Source organism: Urocitellus parryii, chromosome 1 (genome assembly GCF_045843805.1).
Source record: "Urocitellus parryii isolate mUroPar1 chromosome 1, mUroPar1.hap1, whole genome shotgun sequence".
NCBI classification, from domain to species: domain Eukaryota; kingdom Metazoa; phylum Chordata; class Mammalia; order Rodentia; family Sciuridae; genus Urocitellus; species Urocitellus parryii.
The window spans coordinates 62,280,676-62,295,583 of NC_135531.1; positions in this window are offsets into that span (position 1 = coordinate 62,280,676).

A 14,908-nucleotide genomic window follows, 5' to 3' on the forward strand; every position below is an offset into this window, starting at 1 on the left:
AGACCTGGACATCTTTTTTCTCATCCGCCTTCCTTACCCTAGTTGTCATTTATCTCTGCACTGCCTTCCTCCATGTTACCTCTTACCTTCTCAATTACTTAGTCACTAAGTTCTATACTTGCCTGGCTGATAGCTTCATGTATAAAGCAGGACCCATAGCTTATAATCAAAATAAATTCCATACACTATATTCCTTGCTTTGGGTCACTATGTATACGAATCTTCTTTTCTTCTTCATTTAAAAAAAAAAAACACTTTATTGAGGTATGGCTGACATATAAAAAGCTGAACATTTAACATCATTATGAGTTTTGGGGTAAGTATTTACTTTAAAACCTTTATCAGAGAGCTCCTTCCTCCACAAAGAAGGATCAGACAGAGTGGGTGGGATGGTGTTTTCCTTCCTGGGAGTTCATGCTCCTTTGTTGTGGTCTCAATCTGGTGATGGATGGGAGGGGCTGCTTGTTTTTCCTATTGAGATGTTTAGAAAGGTCTCTGAGTCCATAAAATATGGAAGGGAAGGAAAGCTACCCAAGTCATAGTAGCTGGTATTGAGCTTGGAATCCAAGAAGAATTAATTAATAACAAGGATCGTTAATCCCCTGAGCAGGAAGCCAACAGCACAGATAATAGAATTTCAATTATTGGAAGATTTCTTGTCTATTGAAGTGTTTCTGTTTCTACAAGACAGCGTTTAACTGCCATGCACTCTAGGATGTCCTCCCAGCCACCCCATTGTACCCACTTCTCCTCATTCGGTCAGCTCTGTTCTGTTTCATAGTGTGTGTGAGTGTGTGTGTGTGTGTGTGTGTGTGTGTGTGTGTGTGTGTGTAATGAAGGGAAGAAAAGACTGTGATACATAGACATCATGATGGAGACCTGGACATCTTTTTTCTCATCCGCCTTCCTTACCCTAGTTGTCATTTATCTCTGCACTGCCTTCCTCCATGTTACCTCTTACCTTCTCAATTACTTAGTCACTAAGTTCTATACTTGCCTGGCTGATAGCTTCATGTATAAAGCAGGACCCATAGCTTATAATCAAAATAAATTCCATACACTATATTCCTTGCTTTGGGTCACTATGTATACGAATCTTCTTTTCTTCTTCATTTAAAAAAAAAAACACTTTATTGAGGTATGGCTGACATATAAAAAGCTGAACATTTAACATCATTATGAGTTTTGGGGTAAGTATTTACTTTAAAACCTTTATCAGAGAGCTCCTTCCTCCACAAAGAAGGATCAGACAGAGTGGGTGGGATGGTGTTTTCCTTCCTGGGAGTTCATGCTCCTTTGTTGTGGTCTCAATCTGGTGATGGATGGGAGGGGCTGCTTGTTTTTCCTATTGAGATGTTTAGAAAGGTCTCTGAGTCCATAAAATATGGAAGGGAAGGAAAGCTACCCAAGTCATAGTAGCTGGTATTGAGCTTGGAATCCAAGAAGAATTAATTAATAACAAGGATCGTTAATCCCCTGAGCAGGAAGCCAACAGCACAGATAATAGAATTTCAATTATTGGAAGATTTCTTGTCTATTGAAGTGTTTCTGTTTCTACAAGACAGCGTTTAACTGCCATGCACTCTAGGATGTCCTCCCAGCCACCCCATTGTACCCACTTCTCCTCATTCGGTCAGCTCTGTTCTGTTTCATAGTGTGTGTGAGTGTGTGTGTGTGTGTGTGTGTGTGTGTGTGTGTGTGCTGTGTGTAACAGAGAGAGGGAACCTAACCAGATCCCAGAAGCCTTGAGGGTAGGAAGCTGGGCACACACTAGAAAGAAGGTTGATGACATTAAACATGAAAGATACCCAACTTCACAGCAATCAGGAAAATTCAAAGGAAGGTGATGTTCCACATTTACCCATGAAATTGGTGGCATGCACAAAATTAAAGATTGATAATTTCTGGTGTTGACAGGAGCATGGGGGTAATCAGATCTTTTCACAAACTGCTAGAAGAAGGATAATTTTATACAGCCTTTTTTGGAGAGGAGTTTGACAATTCTACCAAAATTTAAACAGCATACAACAATGGCTCCACAATTTCACTTCTAAGACTGTACTACAAAAATCTTTGCACAAGTGGGCAAAGACACATAGTTTATATGATCATCTCTAGTGACCCATTGGAGATGACCCAGTGCCGATGCATATGGGAGTGAGCGCACACAGGGCAGCTGTTGATGCCATGGAATGTTATCCAGTTCTCAAAGAGAAACAGGGTGATCAGATGAGTTGATAGAAAAGTTCTCCAAGATGCATTTATGAGGTGAAAAGAGCAAGTCACAGAACCATATATGTTGCAGGATCTTGTCTGTTTTTGAAACACATGCATATATGTCTACAAATGCTGGCTAAAGTTTCCACAGATACAGTAAACAATTAACAGTGGTTACCTCTGTGGAATGGGAGGTAGAAGGAAAATAGGTACATTCTCTTTTATATTCCACACCTGTTAAAATAGTCTGCATGCATTTATGTACTCGGCTGAATTTTTAAAATGAATATAAAAGAAAAAGATGGAAAGATGTTAACACTAAGCCTTTGTGGACCAAAGGGTCATAAGTGATATTTTCAGGTTTTGTGGCTCATCAAAATTTTTCTACGATAATATGGCTACGTGTGCAATTGTGAAACTTTTTATTTGTAAGAGGGAAGATATTAATGGAATATTTTATAATAGAGACCACTAAGCAAACCGCAGGAACCAGCTTCCTATGTATATCAATATTGGTGTGAACATACATTTTCAATATCCATGGGTATTGTGCATGGAATTGTTGATTTCTATGGTTGGTAACTCTATGTTTAGTTGTTTGGAGAACTGTGAGCTGTTTCCCAAAGTGACTGAATCATTTCACCTCCTTACCAGCAATGTCTGAGTCTTTCAGTTCCCCTACAGCCTTGTCAAAACCATTATTGGTTTTTTTTTCAATAATTTTTTTAGTTGTAGACGGACACAATACCTTTATTTTGTTTAGTTATTTATTTTTATGTGGTGCTGAGGATCGAACCCAGTGCCTCACACTTTCAAGGCAAAAGCTCTTCCGCTGAGCGACAGTCCCAGTCCCTGTTATTGTTTTTTTTTTTTTTTTTTTTTTTTTTTTAATAATAGCCATCCTAGGGCTGGGGATGTGGCTCAAGTGGTAGCCTGCTCGCCTGGCATGCGTGCTGCCTGGGTTCGATCCTCAGCACCACATACCAACAAAGATGTTGTGTCCGCCGAGAACTAAAAAATAAAATATTAAAAATTCTCTCTCTCTCTCTCTCTCTCTCTCTCTCTCTCTCTCTCAAAAAAAAAATAATAATAATAGCCATCCTAATGGGTTTGAAGTAGCACTCATTGTGGTTTTGATTCGTATTTTTCTATTGACTAGTGATAAGCATAATTTCATGCTTTGTTTCATTAATATCATAACTTAGAACAATCTAGTTTGTTTGTGCATCTGCCCACCCAGTGCTGCTGGAGCAGGCACAATGAGCTGCATGAATCTACTGCAGGGTTGCAGCAGCCCCTGCTACTAGGCCCTCACTTACCATTGGGAGTACCCCAGCAACATGGGCCAAACCCAGGATGTTACATGCATTGAGCAAGTGCTCTGTTGATGAACCACACTCATTATAACCAAAGAAGCCTCAGGGTGAATAAGAAGTCCAACTGGAATCAAAATCAATTACTACACAATAAACTAATACTCCAAGACACATCATCAGGAGAAAGATGCTTACTAAGAAGGCCCTCATATAAAAGTAGAAGAGATATTCATCCCAACAGATGCACAAATAACAGGGAAATACAAAAAAAAAAAAAACATGAAAAAACAAAATAACATGATACCTCCTAAAGTTGATAACTCCACAGTAACAGATATTTATAGTAAAGATATCCCCATGGGTAAAATGCCAAGGAATTCAAAATAATGATTTTTATAAAGCTCAAAGAAATTCAAGAGAATACAAATAAACAGTTGAATTAATTAAGGAATACAATAAGATACAAGATATGAATAATCATCTCAACAAAGAGGTAAGAGATTTTGAAAAAAAAAAAGTGAGTAGAAATCTTGGAAATGAAAAGCTCAGTAAGATAAAAACCTCAGTTGAAAGCCTCAACAGCATATTGAATCACACAGAGGAAAGAAGACTGGAGATTAAAACAACTCTGCCAAGATATTACATCAGACATCAACAAAGAAAAAAATAAGAAAGAATGGAGAGAACATACAAGATCTCTGGGACACCATTAAAAGAAAAAGCATTTACACGATTGGCATACTGGAGGAGAAGAACTACCTGCTGAGGACCTCTCTCTCTGCTTCCTGATCATCCCGAGAGCTCATTCCCTCTGTCACACTTTTCTGCCATGATGTTCTGCTTCACCTTGAGCCCGGAAGAATGGAGCTGGCCTTCTATGGACTCAGACCTCTGAAACTGTGAGCCCTCTAATAAACTTTTCCTTTCCTCCTATTGTTCTGGTTAGGTTCTTTTAGTCATAGCAGGAAAAAAAAAAAGCTGACTAAAACCATTTGTTTGTGTTTTTTCTTTCCTCTCAAACTCTCTTTACATATATAGTGTATGCTTGATGGTGTCCAAAAGGTCTCTTAGTATCTATTTATTTTTCTTCATTCTCATTTCCCTCTTTTTCTTAAGCTAGGTCATTTCAGTGGACTGACTCACTCCTTTTTTAAAATATTTTTTTTAGTTGTAGATGGATACAATACCTTTATTTTATTTATTTATTTTTATGTGGTGCTGAGGATTGAACTCAGTGCCTCACACATGCAAGGCAAGCGCTCTACCACTGAGCCACCACCCCAGTCCCTGACTGATTCATTCTTTATTTATTTGTTAGCTCATATCTGCCACTGAGCTCATCAAAAATTATTAATGTATTTTATTTTGTAAAAATTAATATATAAATACCATATAAGCATTGAATATTTACCCTTTCACAATGACATGAAATATTTACCTCTAAAATGGATCATAAGTCAAAAGTAAAATATTGCAAAAGTTATACTTTTTATTGGCTATATTCTTAGATTACAAAATGTACTTTTCTAACCATATTGGAATTATTTTTTTTTGTAGTTGTAGAATGCCTTTATTTTATTTGTTTATTTTTATATGTTGTTAAGGATTGAACCCAGTGCCCCACACCTGCTAGGCAAGCGCTCTGCCACTGAGCTACAGCCCCAGCCCGGGAATTATTTTTAAAAAGCTATTTTCCTAAATAATTACTGGATCAAAAAAGAACATTTAAATGAAGATCACAGAAAATTTGGACATTCATGAAAATGAGATAAGACATATGGGAGTGCTTCCTATATTTACAGGCCGATTCTTAGATACAAATGCTTTTAGCATTAAAAATATAAGCATGCATTTAAGGATCTCTGAAAATAACAGAAGAAACTTAATTTAGAATTAATAGAAATTATAGCCATGAATAAATTAGAAAAAAGATAAATAATCTATAAAACCCCAAATGTGCTTTTTAAAAAAAATTACTTTATTTATCTTTATGTGGTGTTAAGGATTGAACCCAGCACCGCACACATACTAGGCAAGTACTCTGCTACTAAGCTACAGCCCCAGTCCCCAAAATGTGCTTTTAAAAAAATACATTTTTTATAGTTTTGGTTTGGCAATGGCTATTAATAAAGATTAATGAAACAGATATATTATGGTCAAAGTAACTCTTTCATAGACAAACTAGACCACATCTAGTCAACACTACTATAATTGCTCTCCTAATATAATAATGCTTAATATTCTATAGTTTCTAGTTGGTAACATTCCTACTTCATTCACATATATATTGTTTGTGTAATTCATACAATATCATTGTGCCCATTTTTTCAGTATCACTTCTAGAGTAGAAGTGTATTTATGAGAATTTCTACTGCAAAATAGATTAACTGAATATTGTCAGGAGAGAGATATGCACTGTTTGAAATAGAAAACCTAACCATTTTTCACTCTAACTGGGGTTTCTGAATTTTGGACTCTGTAGAATTAATTAAACTTCTGGACAACTAAATCACCAGAGAATTCAACTAGAGGAGACTCCAGCAGGTATACAATCATACCCTAGTGTAATAGATGCATGAGGGAAACTGTTTGAAAATTGAAAACTGTTTGTGAAACTGAGTTTTGGAGCAAATGGAAGCTGGAATTTGTTCTTGAACCTAAAATTACCCTTCCTTATTTCCTGGGTATGGTTGCTTTGGTGAACTTTTAAGATCATGTTGTTGTCCTGGATCATTGATGGACAACTTGAACCAAATGAAGAATTTTTCCAAATGAGTTATTGTATTTTGTTTAACAACTTAAACTGGATTATGTCTTCCTAGAATGAAGCTGCTACAGAGTTAAGGGGCGGGAATCTTTTTATTAATTCAAAAAGAATTGTTATTAAGGGATGAGTGACTTTTTATTCAGTTATAATCTCACAGGAAGTTATGAGACTAGGACTATGCCAAAGGGGACATACAGGTCTCATTTCCTCTGTACTGCATACTGAAAGGAAGACTGAAATGAAACTGCACTGAATTGTTGCAGCCTACCATGGGCTGGCTAGTTAATGTCTCACATGTAATGCTGCTTATAACTGAATGTGCAAGGGTTTAGGAAGTATACTGCTGACTACTGGGTTTCCTTTGTATAAGTTATGAGGACTAAAGAATCCATGAGGATGAGAGTAGGGAAATCTCTTCTAAAGAACATGGTGGACCCATTTTCAATTTTCTGGAGGAAGAAGGCTTGGACTAGAGGAAGAGATGATTTCATCCTCTCTCTTGGTGCTGGTTGTTGGTGAGACTTGCCTGGGTCAGAAGAGCATGATAAAGATACATGTTGTGGAAGATAACATTGATCATTGTGACATACAAAGGATTCAAGAGGGAAATGTCTGCAGGGGATCCTCAGAACGGGATAATGGCTGATTGACTCTAGGACAGAGATCGTCTACCTTTCCATTTTGTATGTACTAATCTCCCTTTAATATTTTCAAGATGTCAGTAAAAAGTTAAGTGCTACAAGTCAGTGTTATTTACGTTGTGGGGAATTTAGAAATGGGTCTGTGGGTTCACAGATAATACAGAGTAAGTGTGTGAGTTTTCCCCGATTCTGCCCTCTTCCTTACAGTCAATGTGGTAGTAGTTGTCACAAAGTTGAGTGGACATCATGGCTGATTGGAGAGTATTTGTCCATATGCCAGACAATAGTTGAAGTGCAAGTGGACACTATTGCCAATGTAAGAGTTTCCCCAAAACATTCAGAAGGGAAATTGGTTAAGAGGTGGGGAGCTAGTCTGTTATTATATAGATGGAATTGACAATTGCTATGGTTTTGATATGTGTTTGAATGTATTGTCCAAGGCGTTATGTGTTGAAATTTAATCCCCATTGTGAGGTATTAGGAAGGTGAAAACTTAATTCAACTTTGGTGTTAAGGGGTAGGGCCTTTGGGAGGTGATCAGGATTAGATACAATCATTAGGGTGGAGTCCCCACAATTAAATCCTGGTGGCTATGTAAGAAGGGTAAGAGAGACCAGAAGAGAAATACATACCCATGTGTACTCCTTGTCTCTTGCCATGTGATGCCCTGTACCATCTTGGGACTCTGCCAGCAAGAAGGCCATCACCAGAGACTGAACCGAGGGGGCAGTCCAATCTTTCTGAACCTCTAGAATTGTGAGCTAAAATACCTGTTCTCCTTAAAACTTCCATAGTCTGTGGTGTTGTGTTATTAGCAATAGCAAGAAGTGAGAGTGAAGGCCTATAATCCAATCTGTGAGGGAGGCTGAGGCAGAAGGATAGAAAGGTCAAGACCAGCCTGGGCAATGTGGCAAGACTTTATCTCAAAATAAAAAATAAATAAAAGCATGGGGATGTAGTTCAGTGGCAAAGTAACCCTGAATTTAATCTCAATGAGAGAGAGAGAGAGAGAGAGAGAGAGAGAGAGAGAGAGAAATTAAGATAACTATGTAGCCAGCAGATATTTTAGAGTATGTCAATCACTTAGAGTCATTCAAGCCAGCTAGAATAACTTGGCGATTAAATTGTAACAGCTTGTGGAACTTTATAACTACCATAGAAAATTCAATCGAAGGAATAAATTATCCATGGTTAATAACTAATAATAAAATAACAGGATTATTACCTTCTCACATATGTCTAATGTTAAGAAAGAATATGACAGGAACAGAAGACTGAACTATGTTACTTCAAAAGAAAATTAGTAGGATTTTTTTTTAATGCTACACTTTTTAAAAACAAGATTGGAGGGACATGCAATTCATCAAGTCATGTAGACAAATATTTATATATTAAAAACAGATATTATTTGGAGACTTTTGGTTAATGGGCCAAAGGTACAAATTCCTCTTGTTTCTTAGGAAATCTTCAGAGCACACAAGATTATTAATAACTCCGTCTTTTCTTGTGATTTTTTTTTTGGCATCTCAGAATTCTTATTATGCAGCTTAATAGTCTTAAGCACAGGCTGAGAGGATTATTTTCTTACTACAATAGCACTGTGGGAAACTCAAGTTGATTTGCAAAGTACTGTAGTTCTTCAAAGACATTTAAAAAAATCTAAATGGAGATGGGCAGGAGAAAGGAGTACACATGCTAATATATACAGTGTACACATATAAATATAGTGTGTGTGTGTGTGCATATGTATGTCCAGCATCAGCTTTGTCACAAAAATGTTAGAGTTCAGTTATTCTGTACATATACACATATATATACTTATAAATTTTGACAATTTTAGATTCTATTTTGATCGGTAGAATTTTGCAGGTTGTACACAGCTATGAATTTCACATGCATGACAACTAATTATGTGTACATCGGTGCTGCACGGCTATTTTAACGGATTAGAACAGGTTGGCAAACTATAGCCTGAGGGTTGAATTTGGTCACACACATTTATTGACATATCACCTATGTGCCTGGAGTTAGTCAAACTGTAAAGTGTGAGGGCACAGTCCTCAAACTGCCCTCACTCTGACACTAACTGCCAGTTTGGGTGATTACCAAGGAATCAGGTTTGACCATTTGCTAGGTTTTATAGAACTTCTTGAAAGCTATTATACTCATGGTTACCATTTATTTCAGGAAAATGAGACAGATTAAAATCAGCCAAAAGAAGAGAAAAATAGGACAGTCTGGGAGGGTTCCAAATGTGAAGGTTTTATTGTCTTTTCCATGGGGTCATGGCCCAGTGATTCCCTGGCATCAAAGTGTGACAATGCATAGGGAGTACTACTAATCAGGAATAATACCTGAGCTTTGGTGTCCAGTTTTTTTTGTTTTTGTTTTTGTTTTTGTTTTTGCGAGGGGTAGGGGAAGAAGGTCCTGGGGATTGAACCCCGGGGTGTTTAACCTCTGAGATGGTTCCCCAGCCCTTTTTATATTTTATTTTGTGATAAGTTCTCGATAAGGTGCTTAGGGCCTTGCTAAGTTGCTGAGGCTGGCTTTGAATTCTCAGTCCTCCTGCTTCAGCCTATGGAGCCATGGGGATTAAAGGCATGCACCAATACACCTGCCTGATTTTGAAAAGAAATCTCTCTATGTTGCTCAGACTGGCCTTAAACTCCTGGGCTCAAGAAATTCTCCTGCCTCAGCCTCCCAAGTGGCTGGGATTACGTCTTGTACCATCATGCCTGGCTTCATTTGTGTGTTTAATAGAATCAAGTTTCCAGAAACTTTGCACTTGGGGAAGAAACAAAACTCATTGTTGTTCAGTAAAGCTCAGTGTTGTGCAGTGAAACGAATGGTTTTGGCCTGTGATGGGCAGTTGCATGGTTCAGCAATGAAAGGGTGCCCTTTAAGATTCTGCTACCCAGAAAGCATGCAGGGTGGTTTTAATCTTAGCTCTGCCTTGGCTGGTGGCCTGGATGTATCTCTGCAGGTTCTATCATGACCATCTTCTTATCCTTCTACCTAGAAGTGCCCAATGTTTCCCCTACTGATACAGCTGAACCCTTCTCTCCACTCTCCCTATATTGGCAAAACTATTTGTTCTGAAGTGAAGTGTTTTCTTTCCGGGCCTGAGGCAGAGCTATCTGTTCTCAGTTCCTTACTGTGCTTCTAGTGATTGTAGCTCGCTATTTAGCCTCCTTTCTATTGCAGCTTTTCTCTCCCTGGGAATTTGGCATGGGTTTCTGAGGACTGTATGGGAAGACAGTGTGAGTGCTGCAGATCACATTACATTCAGAAGTGTCCTCCTAGAATCTTCATCCATGCCCACATAAGGAGCCTGGGTTTTCCCTTTCCTCTTCTGGGACCCAAATCTTCCCTCATGAGGCACAGTGCCTGTGAGGGAATAAAGGAAGTTGTTTCTGTTCCCAAGTGGCTTCAAGTCTAGTGCCTCCCCAGAGGTTGGCCATATGGATCTCTTACTCCCTTCCCCACTGCTCCCCAGCCCTCTTAAAGTCATGCTCTGGTGAGCTGTCTACAGGCTACTTTGACATGTTTAAACCCATCTGAGTTTTCAACCTCTGTTAATCTTCTGGGACTCTCACTCCATTTATTTAGAAATTATTGAACTTGATTATTTTTGCAACATCAATTTTTAGAATCTCACATCACTAAATCTCCATTGAGTTAATTTTTCAAATTCATTTGTGTATTAAAATTACAATTTAATTAGGAAACTAGTCTAATACCCTTGTGAAAATGTGATTAATGTCTTTGGAGCCTTGCTCGACAAAGTAGATGTTTTCAGCTCTTATGTTATGATCACTGGTCTTTTGGGTGAAGAGTCAGTAAGAAAGCAAGAAAAGAGAAGACAAATTATTTTGTAATTTTAGTTTTTATACAGAAATATCAGTATTCTTAAGAAATCTTTGAAGAAACATTTACTACAGCTTTTATATCCCATAGCACATAAATGTACATTATTTCCATTATAGGGCAAAAATTCAGAACTTATGGTAAAAGCTACAATGTAGTAGAGAAGATCATAAAAATGGGTTAGAAAAGCTGTTAGGTGAGTACAAATCCAATTTGAAAGAAATTTCTTTAGTTTTAATTCACTGTATCCAACCTTTCATCCATCTGCAACCAACCTAGTCAGATGCTAGGTATCTTTTTTTTAAATTTTTATTTATTTATTATTTTTTTTATTATTGGTCTTTCAAAATATTACATAGTTCTTAATACATCATATTACACGGTTTGGTTCAAGTGGGTTATGAACTCCCAATTTTACCCCGTATACAGATTGCTGAATCACATCAGTTACCCTTCCATTGATTGACAAATTGCCTTTCTAGTGTCTGATGTATTCTGCTGTCTGTCCTATTTTCTATTATCCCCCCTCCCCTCCCCTCCCCTCCCCTTTTCTCTCTCTACCCCTTCTACTGTAAATCATTTCTTCCATTTGTATTATCTTATCTTACCCCTCCTTTCCTCTTATATGTCATTTTGTATAACCCTGGGGATCGCCTTCCATTTCCATGCGATTCCCCTTCTCACTCCCTTTCCCTCCCACCTCTCATCCCTGTTTAATGTAAATCTTCTTCTCAAGCTCTTCGTCCCTACCCTGTCCTTGTTGACTCCCCTTATATCAAAGGAGTCATTTGGTATTTGTTTTTTAAAGATTGACTAGCTTCACTTAGCATAATCTGCTCTAATGCCATCCATTTCCCTCCAAATTCTATGATTTTGTCATTTTTTAATGCAGAGTAATACTCCATAGTGTATAAATGCCACATTTTTTTTATCCATTCATCTATTGAAGGGCATCTAGGCTGATTCCACAGTCTTGCTATTGTGAATTGAGCTGCTATGAACATCGATGTAGCAGTGTCCCTGTAGCATGCTCTTATTAGGTCTTTAGGGAATAAGATGCTAGGTATCTGATATAGGTATCAAGGATGTGAAAATGAAAGGGGACAGAGATGTGTCAAGGGGTGGAATCACCTCTTGATGTCCCACATCACACTCTTTTAGCAGCCTCTGACTTGTGCTGTGGCTGCAGTAGACAGCAATAGTGCACATTGGTGGTTTCTCACTGATAGAGCCCATTGAGTTTCTCAGCCTGTTGGCTTCAAGACTTTTCCTGAAGCAATTTGACTGCCTTCTCTCCCCCCAACCCTCTCTCTCTCCTGGTGTGTGTGTGTGTGTGTGTGTGTGTGTGTGTGTGTGTGTGTGTGTGAAATAACACCCTTGGAGGAGAAAGCTTAACAATGGGGAACAAGAATTGGTAGATAAATGACCCTGGTTCACCATCAATTCAAAGCCCCAGTCTAAGGAACATTGTACAGGCTTTCTCAGCAGATCTGCTCTGAAACTGAGCCTCACCTACTCTTGTAACCTGCTTCATAATTCCTCTTTTACTTCCGTAGCTCAATCTGGCTTCCCAGGAACACCACCCAGATAAATTACTTGTATCCATGTTCCTTGTCACTTACACCCCAAATCCTGCTTTTGAAAGAACATGATTCTTGGGTTACCAGTACAAGGTAATAATTTCTATAGATAATAAAGATATAAATAGGCCTCTGGTTTTAAAGAAAAAGGAACAAATAATTCCGTACATAGGTGTTACCTGAATAGACTATAGGCCAATTTCAGAAGACAAAGAAAAGAAGAATTCCAAAATTGATTGTTGAAGGATAAGGCTCTTCAATTTTTTTAACTGTAGATCAAGATGAGATATACAGTCCTCAGAAGATAGAGAGAAGGCTAATTACATATATTCTTTTTTTATTTTTATATTTTGGTACCAGGAATTGAACCCTGGAGTGCTTAACTACTGAGCCATATAATCAGCCCCTTTTATCTTTTATTTTGAGACAGAGTCTGACTAAGTTGCTTAGGGTTTCACTAAGTTGCTGAAGGTGGCTTTGAATTTGTGATCCTCCTGCTTCAGCCTCCTGAGCCTCTGGAATTACAGGTGTGTGCTACCATGCCCAGGTAATTATATATATTCTATTATTTTGGGTGAGTCATATTTGCCTGAGGCCTCCTGGGTCTTCTGGAAGAGTCAATGATGGGATAAGATGGAGCTAATGTCCCATCCTAGGACCAAACAGTTTTTAGAACAAAGAATAGGAACAGGTATACACTCTGACTTCTGAAACTATCCCTTGACTAGGAAGAATGCTTTAAGGTGGGAGATGTCAAAGTTCTCAGGCTTGGTTTAAGAGATAATAGTTGTGATAAGTGAATGAAGAGACAATCTGCTTGCAACATGGTGTGGTAGCTTTTTATTATCTTTTAACCAAGCTCCCAATGGAGTTTGTACCAGATTCCATGAGAACTGTGAAAATTTAAAGTGTTGAATGGAAAAGTTGTATTTCATCAAAGCATTATAAAAAACTCAAATAATGAAGACTTCCCTGTGGAAGGCCTCTCTCCCCAGAAGAACTCAATGCCTTGAATAAGATCTTTGGAGAATATGAGGTTTGAGCAGGTTCACCATGATGTTAATGGGAGAACAGCATCCAGCCTCAGATCAAGGGCCCAAAATCATGCCAAGAGGTAGGCAGAACCACAAAAATTCCTGAGGCCACAAATGGAGGAAAACCAAATGATAGCTGCCCTAGAGACTGGTCAGATGAAGGGAGACAACACAATAAAGCTGGATAGGGACTGGGACTCTATGCATATCCACATCTCTGTCACTGTTTCTCCTCATTATCGGGTAGTGGGACATTGGGGTAGCATGAGTTACAATTGTGTGATTAAAGAACAAACAAGATTATATCATTTTATCTTAAAAAATACCCACATACACACACACACACACACACACACACAATAATGTGCCATTTTCTATTTGGGCAATATAATAAAACCTAATATAGAATGCAAGGAAAAACAGTATAAACCTTAGATATGAAATCTCTATTTCTCATGATAATTCTCAAAATAACTCTCAGATTTACTTCATGTTCCGGGTTCCCATTTTCTCATTGGTAAAATGGAGACAATAATACCTCCCTAAAATGCATGTGGTCATAGAAGTACCTTTTGAAGTTCCAGCATTTTAGAATTTATATATGCCAGGAATTCAAGGAAATTTAAGTGTCTCTGTTCTTTCCTCACATGGGAGAGGGAAGATGATAGCCATTTTGAATAAGTCTGATTTTTTAAAATTCTCGGCATTATATTAGAAAGGGAGAATCTGAAAATAACTTTTATTTTCTTAAAGAAATAATCAGATCAGGGAGTACTTCTTTTGGGAAATTAGAAAATGGGTTAGATTGTTATGATATTTTCTTTCTTACTAGAGTCCCCTGAAGATTTATGCCTATTTTGCAATTTAAGAATTGTAAAGCAAACTAACTTTGAAGTCTTTTATGAAATTAAATAGACATGTTAGTAAAAAATATGATTATATAATTTATGGTTCACAAAAAACAGAATTCAGTTTTCTGAACCTGAATAATAATAGTGTAGATATAAATACTTAGATAAAAATAACAGCAGTCCTCTTTTTGACTCTTCACATGTAGATAAAATTGAATATTCAAAATAACCCCAAGACTGTAACATTTTAGAATATATTAAATATGGTATCTGATAACTGCCTTGTTAATATGTACACACACACACACACACACACACACACACACACACACACAAATGTCAGTAATGTCTTCCTATTTTGCAAAATGAGGATACTTTCACCATAAAGAGTTTTTTGTTTTTTTGGTGCTGGGGATCGATCCCAGGGACTTGTGCATATGAGCAAGCATTCTGCCAACTGAGCTATATCCTCAGTCTCTCACCATAAAGTTTTTATGCAGACCATTCTTGGAAATAAAATGAGCTCTATAATTAGTGCTATGGTCTGAGTTTTGTACATATGTTGAGACAATCTCCAATGCAGTTGTTTCAAGAGACAGGGCATTAGGAGATAATTGGGTTATGAGAGTTCTGCC